General features: G+C 48.8%; 1 non-coding gene across 1 annotated transcript; it reads left to right on the top strand.

The window, feature by feature from the left end:
* Positions 1-13,010: 13,010 nt before the first annotated feature.
* LOC144122273 (U5 spliceosomal RNA) lies at positions 13,011-13,137 on the top strand. Its single transcript, XR_013312878.1, has one exon. It is a non-coding gene; the product is annotated as a U5 spliceosomal RNA (small nuclear RNA).
* Positions 13,138-15,404: the final 2,267 nt, after the last annotated feature.

The following is a 15,404-nucleotide window of genomic DNA, read 5'->3' as shown; positions in this document are numbered from 1 at the left end:
GCAGAACATAAGCTTGAGGTCTAAAAAACGCAACGCCTGACTTTCACGTAGTTCATGGGTAAAAACTAAACCTTTCCCAAGTCGATTAAAAGTATTTAAAACCAATGAAACAATATGGTCAAGGGATGTAGAGTTCCCTGGTCTTAAAGTAATTAAAAAGTCATCAACATATCTAAAAACTTTAAAAACTGGCCCCCCTTGAAAAGTCTGTGCAAGAAGGCGGTCAATTGAAGATAAAAATATGTCACATAAAATCGGAGCTACACACGAGCCTATACAGATACCTTTACGCTGCAGAAAAAACTGGTTGTCATGAGAGATAAAAGTTACCTGCAAGTAGTATTCTAGTAATCTTAAAAAATTATCTACCGAAATTCCAGCTGAGTTCTGGAAGGCCACAGCCCCCGAGCCTTCAATGCTTTCTCTGACCGAAGCTAACAGCTCAGCATGTGGAACAGAATATAACAAGTCGTGTATATCAATGGAAAAGGCTAAATCCATCCGATCGTTGGTCTGCACAAAATCGGCAACTTCTTGCGACTTCTTAATCAGAAAGGGGTCATCAACGGGAATGTGTTTAAGCTTGCAGGGAATTCTTTGAACATCCAGGGAATTCTTTGAAGTGGCATTAATGGTAGCTCAAAGGCATTCATAAAATGGCAAAAATAAAGGCGCCCAAGAAAGATCTGAACCCCTTCTTCAAAGCCGCTGGTGGTCCCTTATGTACACCAACTCTCCCACAACCTAAAAAAAGTGGCTGGCAGGCACCGTGTGCCTTTGGTGTTCTCAGCACCCAATAAGCTATCTAAGCTATGCCCCCGCATCATGGGCTGTGCCGGCAGGGACTGCAACAAAAAACATGGGATCGCCTACACCAAATGTGCAATAGGAGTGGTGTACTGCATTCCCCTCTCATGTGGGGCTTCATACGTTGGCCAAACTGGCCGCTGTATTAATGACCGGCTACGGGAGCATGCCAAAAACATAAAAAACAAAGGCACTAGTGCTAATATCGTGCGTCACATTGCTTCGTGCACGTGTAGGGCAAGGTTGGAGAAAACCACGGTTCTAGGCAAGAGCGGCAATGATAAGGCTAGGCTCGTTCTAGAGGCTTATTATATCCGAAAGCTGTCCGATCGTTGTGTCAGTGACACGTCTGTACACGTTTATTTATCGGAATGTGCCTTTTTAGATTCTTTTTTGAGTAACTTGTGCGCATGTCTGATGTGCGGTTTGTGTGATTGTGCGGTTTGTGTGCCTTTTCCACGCGCATGCTCGACAATTCTGTTCCTATATAACTTCTGTACCTCAGCATGAATAAACAGTTGGTAGTAGCGCTCGTGAACCTGTTTTTTGTGTTCCCTTACTCTGTCCGTCGTCCGGATTTTTGCGCTTCCAAGTTTACAACACACTGCTGCTCCCCCGGGAAAGGCGGCGGTGTATGTGGACTCGCGGTTTCTGCATGTACGCCTTGCTCTCGAAAACTGGTGCACGTCGTATCAAGAGGTAGTAGCAGTGGCTGCGAAATTTAAGAAGGGAACCGTTGTGGTCGTTTCATTTTACGTTAGACCAGCCGGTGGTGCTTCCTTCAGTATTAATCTTGGCTGGTTAATGAGTGTCCGCCGGCAGTATCCCGGGTGTCCGATTCTAGTCGGAGGCGACTTTAACGCCCCTCACCAGGATTGGGGTTACCGCACTTCGAGCCCTCGTGGCAGGCGCGTGCGGGACGTCTTCACGGATGCCCAGTTTGTGCTGCTCAACCATCCTGGGACAGCAACACAGAAATTGCGTCAAACTCGCACTGCTTCCTGTGCTCCAGAATTGACTAGGTGGTCGGGTCCGGGTACTCCCTCCTGGCACATGGAGCCAGACTGCTGGGGAAGTGATCATCACCCTATCATCATCGGTCTTCACACCTCACATTTCCGACCTTTACGCTACAAATGTTCTGTGATCAACTGGGACAGTTTTCCCCGGGATGCCCAGGTGTGATGGGGTCCAGTGAAGGGAGAGTTGGAGACACCGGTTCTCTAAGGACAGAAGTCTGCGTTCAAGGACTGCGGCTGTAAATGGGGTGGTCTTGGGTCTGTTCAGGCTTAATAGTGCTGCTTTCTAGTCAGAAAGTATATATATATATATATATATATATATATATATATATATATATATATATATATATATATATATATATATATATATATATATATATATATATATATATATATATATATATATATATATATATATATATATATACTGTAGGTAGAAACTGTAGGTAGTAGGGACTCAAGTGTGTCAGCTGCAAGGTGCAGTGCTGCGGTGGAGCTGGCTGGGAAGTCTAGGCGACAGGTACGTGCAAGGGCGAGTAAGGGGATGAGGCAGGCCGCAGTGGCTTGTGCGCTGCTCACCGCGTGATTCCTGGGTCCCCGCACGGCCCCACTGCGACCAAACGAGACGGGCGGCAACGCTGCCGTCGCGCGATATCTGTTGGGGCAGTAGCGTACACTGCGAGGAGAAAGTGGTTGCAGCGGGCGCCGCCTGATGGCGCTACGTGCACGCCAAGCAAAGAGGAAAACCAATATGCCCCCCCTTATGTAATGCCTTCGGGCCTTTAAGGGATCAATAAATGAAATGAAATGAAATGAAACTTATTGTGCTACTCGCTTAACTGCGACTTCTGTAATTTCCATGCTCAAAATTACTAATATACACCACAGTATATGTCTCTAAAGCACCCTTCTAAGACGGCACCGTATTCACCAGACGCGCCTTTGGTCATTTCAAAACATCTAGCTGGCGTGGCGGAGTGGTTGGTGGTGGTGGTGGTAAAAACATTTATTAATAATAGAGAGAGGTGTTGGGGTCCGTGACCTGAAGTGGTTGGCGTGCTCGTTTCGCACTCCTGAGACCTTGGTTCGACTCCTTAATCCGACCAATTTCCTACTCTGTCTTATTTATTAATGCTTCTGGGGTTTTTGCTCACGGCCGCCGACGCCGTCTTATAATTGGTTTTTGGTGGAAAGGAAATGGCGCAGTATCTGTCTCATATATCGTTGGACACCTGAACCGCGCCGTAAGGGAAGGGATAAAGGAGGGAGTGAAAGAAGAGAGGAACAAATAGGTCCGTAGTGGAGGGCTCCGGAATAATTTCGACCACCTGGGGATCTTTAACGTGCACTGACATCGCACAGCACACGGGCGCCTTAGCGTTTTTCCGCCATAAAAACGCAGCCGCCGCGGTCGGGTTCGAACCCGGGAACTCCGGATCAGTAGTCGAGCGCCCTAACCACTGAGCCACCGCGGCGGGTAACGCTATGGTGTTAAAACCACTTTTTGGGAGTATCGTCTTGTTTCGCAACAGGTGGTAGTAGACCCAGCGAAATCTGGAAACGTGGTAAGAGCTAACGCTCTTAGAAAAGAACTGAGAGTGCTACAGGCATCATGTTCAACGAGAACAAGACGATACTCAGACAAACTGGTTTTTGCATCGCCTCCGGAGCCAGTGCAACGAGAACAAGACGAGATTAGAAAAATTTTATTTACATATGTACACATGCTAATGTTACCGGATACATCAAGAAGACATGATGCTAAGCATGTAAGGCGAGCCAATTAAAGATGTACTATAAACATCTTTGAGCAAGGAACAGGAATTGCTTGTGGGCGATGTAAAACCGGATGATTGGAAAAAATTTTGTTTACATATGTACACATGCCAAGGTTACCGGATACATTGACATTCACAACTAGACATGACGCTAAGCGCGCAAGGCAAGCCAATTAAAGAGGTAGCATAATCATCTTTGAGCAACTAACAGGAACTGCTTGCGAGAGATTTAAGACAGGATAGCGTACCTATGCAGAGGAGAGTGAAACAGCAATAATCTGACACGGGGAAAAAAGACAGAGCATAGCTCCAGTTTGGTCTAAAGAGCAGAACAAGAGGATCGTTGTTATCAGAAATGAATGGGCCCGACCACTGCCGGAGGAACTCTTCCTCTCCCAACAAAAAGAGCTCCCTTGACAAGAAACTGATCAGCTCCCTTCGAAGACGGCCAAGTATTGGCCACACAGCGCGGCGTCGAAGGCCACCAGCGACCGCGGTGCATCGATTGCGCCATAAACTTTTTAAAGACCCGCAACAATTAATAGGCGAGCAAAACGGCCGCTAGGAAAGCATGCGTTGGAGACAAAGCTCGAAATGCCCTGCCCACGGAATCCCGCATGAATCGCACACCAAAAGACACGCGCTACCACGCAGGGGACTGTAGCATGGCGATTAGATTCCGAGTCGGGCAATTCGGACAGGTACTGGAGCGTAAAACACCCCGCCGCTCAAGCCGATCACAAGTAGGCAGTACTGCCCAACCAAGTTTCCAAAGTCGCGTAGATGGTCTAGGGGAGACGTCGATGCGTTGCGCGCCCATTGAACGTGGCGCATCGGTAAGCGGCGAGCCGCCGGCACAACAGGCAACAACAGCGAGCCCATAAGTGCACGTTAAAGATCCCCAGGTGGTCGAAATTATTCCGGAGTCCTCCACTATGGCACCTCTTGCTTCCTTTCTTCTTTCACTTCCTCTTTTATCTCTTCCCTTACGGCGCGGTTCAGGTGTCCAACGATATATGAGACAGATACTGCGCCATTTCCTTTCCGCAAAAACCAATTACTATCATTATTATTAATCCCCTCCCCTACCTCCACCGTATGCGGGACGCGCGGAGTGGCCGCGGCAGCTCGTGACGTCTGAAAGAATTTGGCGCTGTGAATCAATAATCACCTCCGGCTGCTGACGTCGTCTGCCCGGTCGCGAAAGTGGGAATTTTTAAAAATGTATTGTAAATTTTCCACTCGCTTCTGTGGCCTCAACTACATAGTGCAATCATTTTTTAAAGCCAAGCTCAAACACCCCCTTTCTGTGGCCGTTTAATACCCAACAATAGCCTTCTGCATTGCCTCCGGAGCCAGTCACTCCGGGCAGCCGAGCCTGAATGCCACGTGAGAAAACGCGCAAAGGTGCGTCAATTACGGAACTTCCTTTTGACCACGCATATCTGCGCCCCCAGTTCTCATGACGGTGAGCACATGTCATTCGCTTTCCATTTATAATACCGAACTAAACTGTTATCGATTGAAAAATGAAGAAAGAGCACGAAGAAAGCACTACAAAAATGACAACCTATGGAACGCTGATGTTAGACGGGACAGGGTGCCAGCAATAACAATAATAATAATAATAATTGGTTTTTGGGGAAAGGAATTGGCGCAGTATCTGTCTCATATATCGTTGGACACCTGAATCGCGCCGTATAGAAAGGGATAAAGGAGGGAGTGAAAGAAGAAAGGAAGGAAGAGGTGCCGTAGTGAAGGAATCCGGAATAATTTCGACCACCTGTAGATCTGTAACATGCACTGACATCGCGCAGCACACGGGCGCCTAGCGTTTTGCCTCCTTAAAAACGCAGCCGGCGCGGTCGGGTTCGAACCCGGGAACTCCGGATCAGTAGCCGAGCGCCCTAACCACTGAGCCACCGCGGCGGGTGGGTGCCAGCGTCCACAAATAAAAAAAAAATTGCTGTGGTTTAGCTGTGGTTAGGCCTAGTTGAATTGCGAAAGCTTCGTTTCCTCGGCACGTCGTCTACTCTGTGTCTTATTCCGATGCTCTCCAGAACTCAAACCGGTCTCTTCCGCAGTTGAAGAGTCACTCCGGGACGTGGCACGACTTCTTCTAGCCGCATCATCGTTACGACGCTTCTCCAGTCGTGCGGCGCGTACTTCAGCCGTCTCTTGAGCGCGTTGTTGCTTCCTCGCTCCGTTCTTTCGTTGTTTCCTGTCTTTCGCGCTCTCCATAGTGACTTGAATCCACTGAGGTGAAGCGCGTATATATATTTTATATATATATATATATATATATATATATATATATATATATATATATATATATATATGGTTCCGAACGGTGGACCGTTCTTCATCAGGGTAGGTAGGTAGGTGAAAACTTTATTGATGAGCCTTATGGATGAGTCACTGCCTATGGTCGGTCTGGCTCTTGATCCCGGGTGGTGGCCAACAGTCCATCAGGTGCGGTGACCTCTCCAGCCCATTCTACCAGCCGCCTTTGTGAGGCTGGTTCGGAGCTGGAGACCGCGATCTCCCAACCCTCTTTGTCCGTGAGGTTCCATCGAGATGGGGGAGCGGACGCCGGCGTCGAGGAGAGTGGACGCATGCTACGTGCGCTCCGCAAATTTTCGATGTTTTCGTCGGTTTTGTCGTTTGTGCTCGCAAACTACTGAGCTATTTCAACGCCGGAAGTCTTCGCGACCACCGGGATACCACTCTTTCGGCAAGTGCAGCCCTCTTTTGCAATTTCTACAGACTTTTGGACTCACGCCACCCGGCCAGGCTGCTAAGCCTAACCTGGTGAGCGGCTCTTCGAGCCGCCCGCCGAGCGGACGCACAGGCTGGCTTGTCGCGGTGTAACTCAGCTGCGCCATGTCTCGCATGGAAGTAACTGTGGAAGGAGAGAGTATCCAGCCTGAAGAACTCCACTCTCAAGTAGGTTGGTTTAAGGTTAATTATTCCAAAGCCAAGGCCCTCTCGAAGACAGGGGAGGGAGAGCAAGCTGGCGACCCGACCCGAGATGGGAGGCAAGACAAAGCTTCAGCGCACATAATGGCGATAAAGAGAGAGGGAAGGAAGCTGGCGAGGCAATCTGTTGGCACGCAGCAGACGCGCCTTTCCCCCGAGCTTCATAAAATAGTGCTCAGACCGAAAGGGGGTCTCAAACTGATCATGGAACGCACTGACGCAACAGTGGCGGACGCGGTGAAGATAGCGGCAGGTTTTAAACCGGCGGAAGTTAAGGAAGATGTCGTGCTCGTCAACCACAAGCAAAACTCGATTCTCATAGGCACTGACAGCCAGGAGAGGATGCAAAGGTACCTGAAAATCGGCTCCATTCCAACGCCAAAGGGACGCGTTGACGCGTTCGTCTACCTGGCTACTCCTGACGGCTGTGGGAAAGGAGTTATACATGGAATTCCGGTCTCGCACACCGTGGAATTCATTCAAGATATGTTGAAGTGCTCGCGTAACCCGGAGGTGATGGGAGTCAGGAGACTTGGGCGTGAGTCTCGCAGCGTGTTGTTACTCTTTGAAGATAAGACAGTGCCGCACTGGATTTATTATGGAGGTATGCCGCTACGCTGCCATCTGTACAAGAAAAAATATGAGGTCTGTGTGACATGTGGCCAACTCGGACATCGAGCCGACGTATGCCCGAACCCAGACAACATTAAGTGCCGAGGATGTGGTATGAGCAACCCCCCTCGGGAACATACTTGTGACCCAAAGTGTGCCCTATGTGGGAAAGGGCACATACTCGGAGACAGGAAGTGCCGGGAACTGTACAGAACCCCGCACATAATTAAGCAGCGACAGTGGAAGGAACGAACGCAAGACAATGAGAGCAAGGCAACAACAGACAGCGAGAACAACGCATCTGGACGACAGAGCAGACCAAGAACCAGGGCAGAAGGGGGATTTCACATGCGACAGGACTCCTTCCCGCGCCTGGTGTCGGGGACAGGCTCTGGTGGTCACGGCCAGTCCACGGGACGCTCCAACTCCCGAGGTCGCTCGGGTTCCCGGGCCCGCCTCAGCTGCAAGGGCCCTTCCAGCTCACAGGGTCGTTCCAGTTCCCGGGGTCGTTCCGGCTCCCGGGGTCGTTCCAGCTCCAGGGGCCACTCCAGCTCTCGCAAGCGCTCCGCTTCCAGGGGGCGGGACAACACTGGCAACAAATGGAACATCGGAGCCCGGCCCAAAATCGAGGGACGCTCTGAGTGTCATCAGCAAGGGTCAACGCCGCCCACGGACAAGACCAACGTGCCGGATGACCACAAGAGGGTGAGCTTTGTAGATAAGGTCTCCCATACTCATCCACCCGGTGGGTCTGAGGACATCTTACAACTTAAAACGCATGGTGGAAAAATTAACCGGGGCGGTTACGGCCCTTCAAAATGAGAACGCAGAACTTAGGAAGCAGCTGACGCTTAAGATCCAGATAGATGGGAAACGACAGGAAGCCGAAAAACCTCCACATAATACCCAGGAGAGTACGATGGTGGTGGAGAAATCCCTACCATCACCCAGCAAGAGAAAATCGTTGGAGGGCGCACAACCCGAGCTTACGCTGGAGGAAGTCTGCCATAAACTGGAGACCAACATTCAGACCCAGATTCAGGCCCTGGATACCAAAATACAAGCGCAATTTCAGGCATTGGAAACTAACATGCAAAACCAAATTCAGTCGATTCTCTCCGCAATACAGGGACTCACAGACGTAACACAAGGACACAGGAATGAGCTCTTAGCCATCAATATATGGCAGCAAACTGTGGAACATACCATTCAGCAAATTCAACATGGTCATATACACAAAGAATAACAACTACTTGCTGTGGCAATGGAACTGCCGGGGGTATCGGCGGAAAAGGCCGATCCTCCAGCAGCTCCTTGCGTCTCTGAAGGTCCACCCAGAGGTTATCGCCCTCCAGGAGACTGGAGGCGCGTCAAAATTAATTGGTTATCAAGCTTTTAACGCCACAGGCGACAAACCTAATGTTACCACATTCGTTAGAAGGAACATTACGGCCATTGAACATGACACGGGCATCCGCCACATAGAGCACGTCCTCGTCGAACTTATTCCGGCTACAAAGACTCAACGCAGTCTTTTCATTCTGAATATTTATAGCACTCCACGTCAAAAGAAAGTTAAATTCGACTCCCTCTTCAGGAAAGTGATGCGTATAAGCAACAAGCACGCACTGGTTATTCTAGGTGACTTCAATGCCCACCACCCTGCGTGGGGCTACCCGCGGCCCTGTACGAAGGGGAGAGAGCTATGGCTAGACATACAGCAAATGGGCTTCACCCTGCTCACGGATCCTCTTACCCCCACAAGAATGGGTAACAGCGTGTGCGCTGACACGTCCCCAGACCTCACCCTGGTGAAGAATGCGGGTACAGCTAATTGGTCCAACTCCTTGCTAAACCTAGGCAGTGACCATTACATACTTGTCACGGAAACTGACGTTGGCCCTGCCAAGCGCCAAACGCGCTCCCCGCATATTATCGAATGGGACGCTTTCCGCGACGCTCGTAACCAGGACGGGAGAAAGGCAGAAATCACAAACATAGAACAATGGGCGGAGGAACTCCGCAGGGACGCCAAGAATGCGACTAAAACGCTCGACGACAACGCGGAACTTGAAGTACTAGACAGCCGCCTTCTTCATATGTGGGAGGCCAAAGCTAGTATGGAAAAGCGTTTAAAGAGACAAAAGTGGAATCGCAATCTCAGAAGACGCCTAGCGCGCCACAACAAAGAGATTGAGGCATATGCACTTAGACTCTGCGATCAGAACTGGGAAACAATGTGCGACAAGCTTGAGGGCAATATCGGCGTCGCCAAAACATGGAACCTCCTTCGGCACCTCCTCGATCCAGAAGGTAGCAAATTAACACAGCGACAAAATTTACAGAAATTAGGTTATAAATTTGAAGGTTCGGAGCAGGAACTCCTCGATGCAATTCGTTGTCGCTATATAGGCTCCGCCACCAAAACTACCTTACCGCGCTATGAGGGTAAATCCAACAGCGACCTAGACGCCCCTATTCACGAATTCGAGGTTCGAGCAGAAATACTAAAACTGAAAACCAAATCAGCCCCCGGACCCGATGGTGTAACCAACAAAATGCTTAGAAACCTAGATGACAAATCTATAACGGCGCTGACCAATTTCATGCAAGAATGCTGGGAGAAGGGTGAGATTCCCCAACAATGGAAAACCGCTAAGGTTATTTTCATACCTAAGCCAGGGAAACCGCTCAATCTAGAAAATCTAAGGCCTATATCCCTCACCTCTTGCGTTGGAAAACTGATGGAACATGTCATACAAACGCGACTAACCAATTTCATGGAAGACAACGACTTATACCCCCATTCGATGATAGCTTTTAGATCGCATTTGTCCACGCAAGATGTCATGATACAGCTCACACATGACATATTAGACACTAAGTCGCTGGATGCGAAAGTAATAGTGGGACTTGATCTCACTAAAGCTTTCGATAATGTAAAACACGAGGCGATACTAGAAAACCTGGCTCTTTTAAACGTCGGGGAGCGCACATACAACTACATTGCCAATTTCCTTTCGGACAGGATAGCGCGCATCCACTTTGGTGAAAGTCAGTCTCAAGACATACACTTGGGCAGCATAGGCACCCCTCAGGGTTCGGTACTTTCCCCTATTCTCTTCAACGTGGCCATGATACGGCTCCCGAAGAGACTGGAGGGGATAGATGGCTTGAATTTCTGCATGTATGCGGACGATATCACCATGTGGATGACCCGTGGCCACGACGCGCACATCGAAAGTACGCTACAGAAGGCCATAAATGAGGTCGAAAACTATGTCAGCCGTAGGGGCTTGCAATGCTCGCCGCAGAAGTCTGAACTTCTTTTTTATAGACCTCTGCATCAAAGACAAACTAGAACCATCCCTAACATCAAATTACAAACTCAAGGGGCGGAGATTCCTCATGTTGAAAAAATCAGAATTTTAGGAATGATTATACAAAGCAACGGGTATAACGGTGATGCAATAACTAAGATGGAAAACTGCGCGCAACAAACTATGCGGCTCATACAGCGGATTGCCAACAGAAGACACGGCATGAAAGAGCATAATCTCCTACGGCTGGTACAGGCGTTCGTAGTAAGCCGTATCTCGTATGCTGCCCCCTTCCTTGATCTTAAAGTTTCAGAAAAGGAAAAAATAAATGGAATTATCAGGCGATGCACGAAACAAGCTCTAGGATTGCCCATCCGTACATCCACTCACCGCCTCCTAGAGCTGGGAATGCATAATACCCTGGAAGAAATTACGGAAGCAGTGAGAACGTCCCAAATCGAACGCTTAGCCGGGACCACAACCGGCAGGGCCATTCTAGAAAAACTCAATCTTAGCCGAGATAACAGAACAACCGCCAAAGTTGACATGCTCGGAAAAATTCGAGACAATATAGTTGTACCCCCATTACCCAGGAATATGCATCCTATTCATCACTCAGTGCGCCGGGCCAAGCGGGCAGAGGCGCTAGGGAAACGCTTCCGCTCCTACAAAGACGAGGACGTGGTCTACGTGGATGCCGCTGAGTATGGTAAGAACACGATGACCGTCGCGGTCGTCAATAATAAACAACTCCTCAAAATAAGTGCCTCCATACTCTCGGGTAACCCAGAGACTGCAGAGGAAGCTGCCATAGCACTGGCTTGTGTAGGCACAAAAGCGAGATACATCATCAGTGACTCCAAAGTTGCCATACTAAATTTCAGCAGGGGCCGGGTCTCCCCTCTAACGAATACAATTCTAAGCCGTCATGTAATAGACCGGAAAATTACGCTAGTCTGGACACCAGCACATGCATCCCTGCCTGGTAATGAGACGGCCCACGAGTTCGCCCGAGGTTTTTCTTTCCGGGCGGACCCGAGCGAGGTGGTCTTTACAGACAGGGATCGCATGGTGACCTACAGAGAAATTACACAACACTATCGTTTGCAACGAGCTAGACTTCCTCCAGCGGATAGATCCTTGTCCAGATACCAAGCCATCAACTGGCGCCGGTTACAAACTTACACATTTCCAAACCCGGCCCTCTGGAGTCTTATGTACCCAGGGCAATTTTCAGAAAAATGCGCGAACTGCGAACTTAGGGCCACCTTGGACCACATACTATGGGAATGTCCTCATGCTCCCCGGGAGGGACGAGGCATTAACACAAAAGATCAATGGGAGACCTTACTACTGAGCTCCGACCCGGCGACTCAGTTACAACTCGTCCGACTGGCCGAAGCCGCCGCCGAGAGTCAAGACCTTTCGGCCGTCGTCTAGGCGGGTAGCCCTCTGGCTACCCTCTTTCTGTTGGATATTAAAAGTTTTCCTATCCTATCCTATCCATCGAGATGGTGGTTGGAATTCTCGGCAGTGATACAAAATGTGGTCAAAGTTGGCTCTCGGAATCACACAAAGAGTGCATTCGGGTCTGTATTGGCCTGGGTAGGATAACTGTGAACACAAAGGTCCGCGTTTTCGGGGCACCGAATGCACGTGGAGGGGAGAAAAACGCTATCCTTTGAGCAAACAGATCACAGAAGAGACAAACAGCGAGCGACCAGACTCCTCCTTTGGACTGAGGGAAAGGTTGAGGGTGGTCAAAGGAACAGACGAAAAAAAGAGAAAAAGGGGAAAGGAGAAAGCGGAGGTTAGAGACAGCGGTTGCGGAGAGGGGTGAGTTGTCCGCAAGGAAAAAAAAAAGGGGGGGGGGGCGCCGACATGAATTAATATTGGGGGAAGCTTCCTACGGCGGAAGCGAGAGGTTTCGATCACGAGGAAAGAAATTATCGTAAACAAGAAAACAGCAAGAAAAGAACAAAGAAACGGAAAACAACACTGCGCGCATATGCCTCAGAGCGCGATGCGCTCCCCACGGATCCGATTGTTAACAGTTCAAATGTAAGTTACGGCGCCGGTGCAGCCGGCCAAACGCCCCGCGGAACCCGATCCCGCAGCCAGGCGCGATCAGGTTTCTGATCGGGCGCAATTTGTTTAGAATCAGTGCAATTTGTTTAGGTGGTGGTAGTAGTGGTTTTATTAAAAATAATAGTAAAAAGGAAGGAAAAGATTTTTGCTAGCCCCGGCATCTGCCATCGATACTGAAGCACCTGAGCTAGGGCAGCGGAAATAAAGAACAGCAGGCAATTTGTGATTCTTGCAATTTGTTTAGAAGAATCACTACTCGGAATGCCAGTCACTCGAAACTTGAAGCTAGCTGTCGATTTGCCGAAACCTCGGGTGGCATTTTTACCCCTGGCAAGCTGCCTCACTTGCTCTTCTCGCTGGGCCGCCTGGGGTGCCGCCCATCCGCTGGTGGTAGTTATGGCTCATCGCTCAGGCCTCTTCTCATTCCCACGCATTAATCTTTCGCCTTTTACTAAAGATTACCGTGGGAAGGGGCTCTGCAATGAGCCTATAGGCCAATTTTTGTGAGGCTGCGCCTGTTTGTGCGGAGCCTAACCTATCAATCCAAAATAAGAAAATTCACTTTGTTCCCCGCCAGGTAGTTACACGCAGTGACCGAACGCTCCGCGAGTTCTACCTTGAACGATTAACAACTGGACGCCCCACTCCAGTTTGTAGCCAGTACAGTGCTGTGCGCTTGTGTTTTAATTCCTCTAAAATGAACTAATCACGCCCACAACCTGGACACATTTCTTATTGTGTAAATAGTTTGTACATATTACTTCTCCCCCTATCCTCTCTTCCTGTCCCCTCACCTCTTTCATTTAATTTCTCCATTCTGCCTGCTATCCTAAATTTCCGCTGCCCCAGCTTAGGTGAATCAGTATTGATGGCAGATGCCGGGGCTAGCAAAAATCTTTCCTTCCATTTTACTACCATTTTAATAAAAAAAAAAAACCACTACCGCCACCAGCCAGGCGCCGCAAAGCGCAAATGTCCCCGCGCTGCCTCGCGTCAGAGGGGCGCCCCCGTCCCGCGTTCCGGCGCGTAGGCAAAAAAAGAGAGCTCCTTCCTATAGAAAGTGAAAGCGAGGAGAGTAACAGAAAGAAATTGGGAAACGAAGGCGCGAGATCGCCCAAGTGTTCGTTATTGCAATGCGTTAATGTCCTATGGACCTCCTTCACCCCGCGACGTCACGAAGATGCGGTGGCGCTGATGTTAGCAGCGACTTTCGCATGGTAGGCAAAACAGGTTCCGCTTGCCCGTGCCTACCGCAGCTGCCGCAGCTACCGGCGGCTGCTTCAAGCCTGTGCACTGGAGAAGCAGCATGTATTGACCAGCTGCGTAGTAGCATAAAAAATATTAAATTAGCCTCGATAGGTTTCTCGCGCATAAATGCCGCATTCGGAAACTGGCTAACAGGCATTGGGCCAGGGTAGTAAAGCGCGAAGTCTGGGAGTCGATAGGCACTCCCACTTAATGCACTTAATAGCATGCAAGTTACTGCGTTCATTCACCTGAACTTCAGGATAGTATAGGCTGATAATTGCTCAAGGAAAAAAAGACATATGTAGCTGCACACATACTTATCACCTTGAGCCGGGGTGCACGGGGCGCCGACAGGTTCACTCGCCCCCAAGGAATGCGTTTTTTTGTTAATAGCACACCATGTTTTAATGGCGCGTTTTATGACATTCAATATTTACTTGAAACTGTTTCTTGATATGACGACATAATTATTTCATTCGAGTAGAAAGAAGTCTGGGAAGTTGTGTCAATCTTGCGCGGTCGCGTACCTTAAGTGTGCTAAACGCCATATGCTTTTTCATTGTATCATGCATGTGCCATGTTTCATGAGGTAATACATGATCGCGAAGCTTGTTTGGAAAGAAGCAGCCGCAGGCGTGCTACTAACAGACACGTGGCGAGATTGAGAGGGGAGGTGGCATGAAAAGTGTTTTCGTTATTCATGCATGTGATATGTAACTAAACTTGGTGCAAATATGAAATTCCTACGCTAGTTTCAGTCATTCCTTTTATTTATAGCTATACCTGGTGCAGTTCTGGGCAATTATAATTAACACCGTCGTCAAGTCCCCCCAAGCTCTCAAATAATTGAGTAGATAGTGCGCAGTTTTTTTATGCCAGCATGTACATAAAGCCCTGTTCTGTATGATGACGCGATTAGTTCTTTTTCTATATGATCAGTACTTATGCATGCATAGTTACATGAAAACGTTTCTTACAAAAAATAACTAACACAATACTGCACCTGTAGGGAAAAAAATCGAGAGATTTATTACACTCCTCAAAGTCTCAGGAATAGTTTGCGACAAATGGAATCATTTGATTTTCATGCGAATTACGAAGGTGAGTGATCCAGTCGCAGAAAATGTGAGAGGTCAGAAAACGAACCTTAAAGTTTATTCCCTCGTTTATGGCATCTTCGCTTTCGCTTTGGTCAAAGAAATGCGGCACTGAAATCAAAGAAATTACCTCACAATTTTTGACGACCACACTTCTAAAAAGCGTAATTTATAAATTTGCACTCAATATTTTGCTATAATTTTTCGTCACGAAACTATAGACTTCAGGGCTAGGAAAGAAAATAATTCTAGAAATCAAAAATTTTCACCAAATCGACCAGCTTAACAAAAGGACAAGTCGGACTGGCTGGTGCGTGGTCATGCGGCTAAAAACAGCGCTAAGCGAGACAGGAGATCGGGGACACGACGCTGTCCCCACTTTTCGCGCAGCGCAACACGTACGTATGTCAGCAGACGATGAGCGCATGTCTGCTCCGACGAAACAACGCCAGC

Source organism: Amblyomma americanum, chromosome 2 (genome assembly GCF_052857255.1).
Source record: "Amblyomma americanum isolate KBUSLIRL-KWMA chromosome 2, ASM5285725v1, whole genome shotgun sequence".
NCBI lineage: Eukaryota > Metazoa > Arthropoda > Arachnida > Ixodida > Ixodidae > Amblyomma > Amblyomma americanum.
This window is presented reverse-complemented; position numbering and strand designations above follow the sequence as displayed.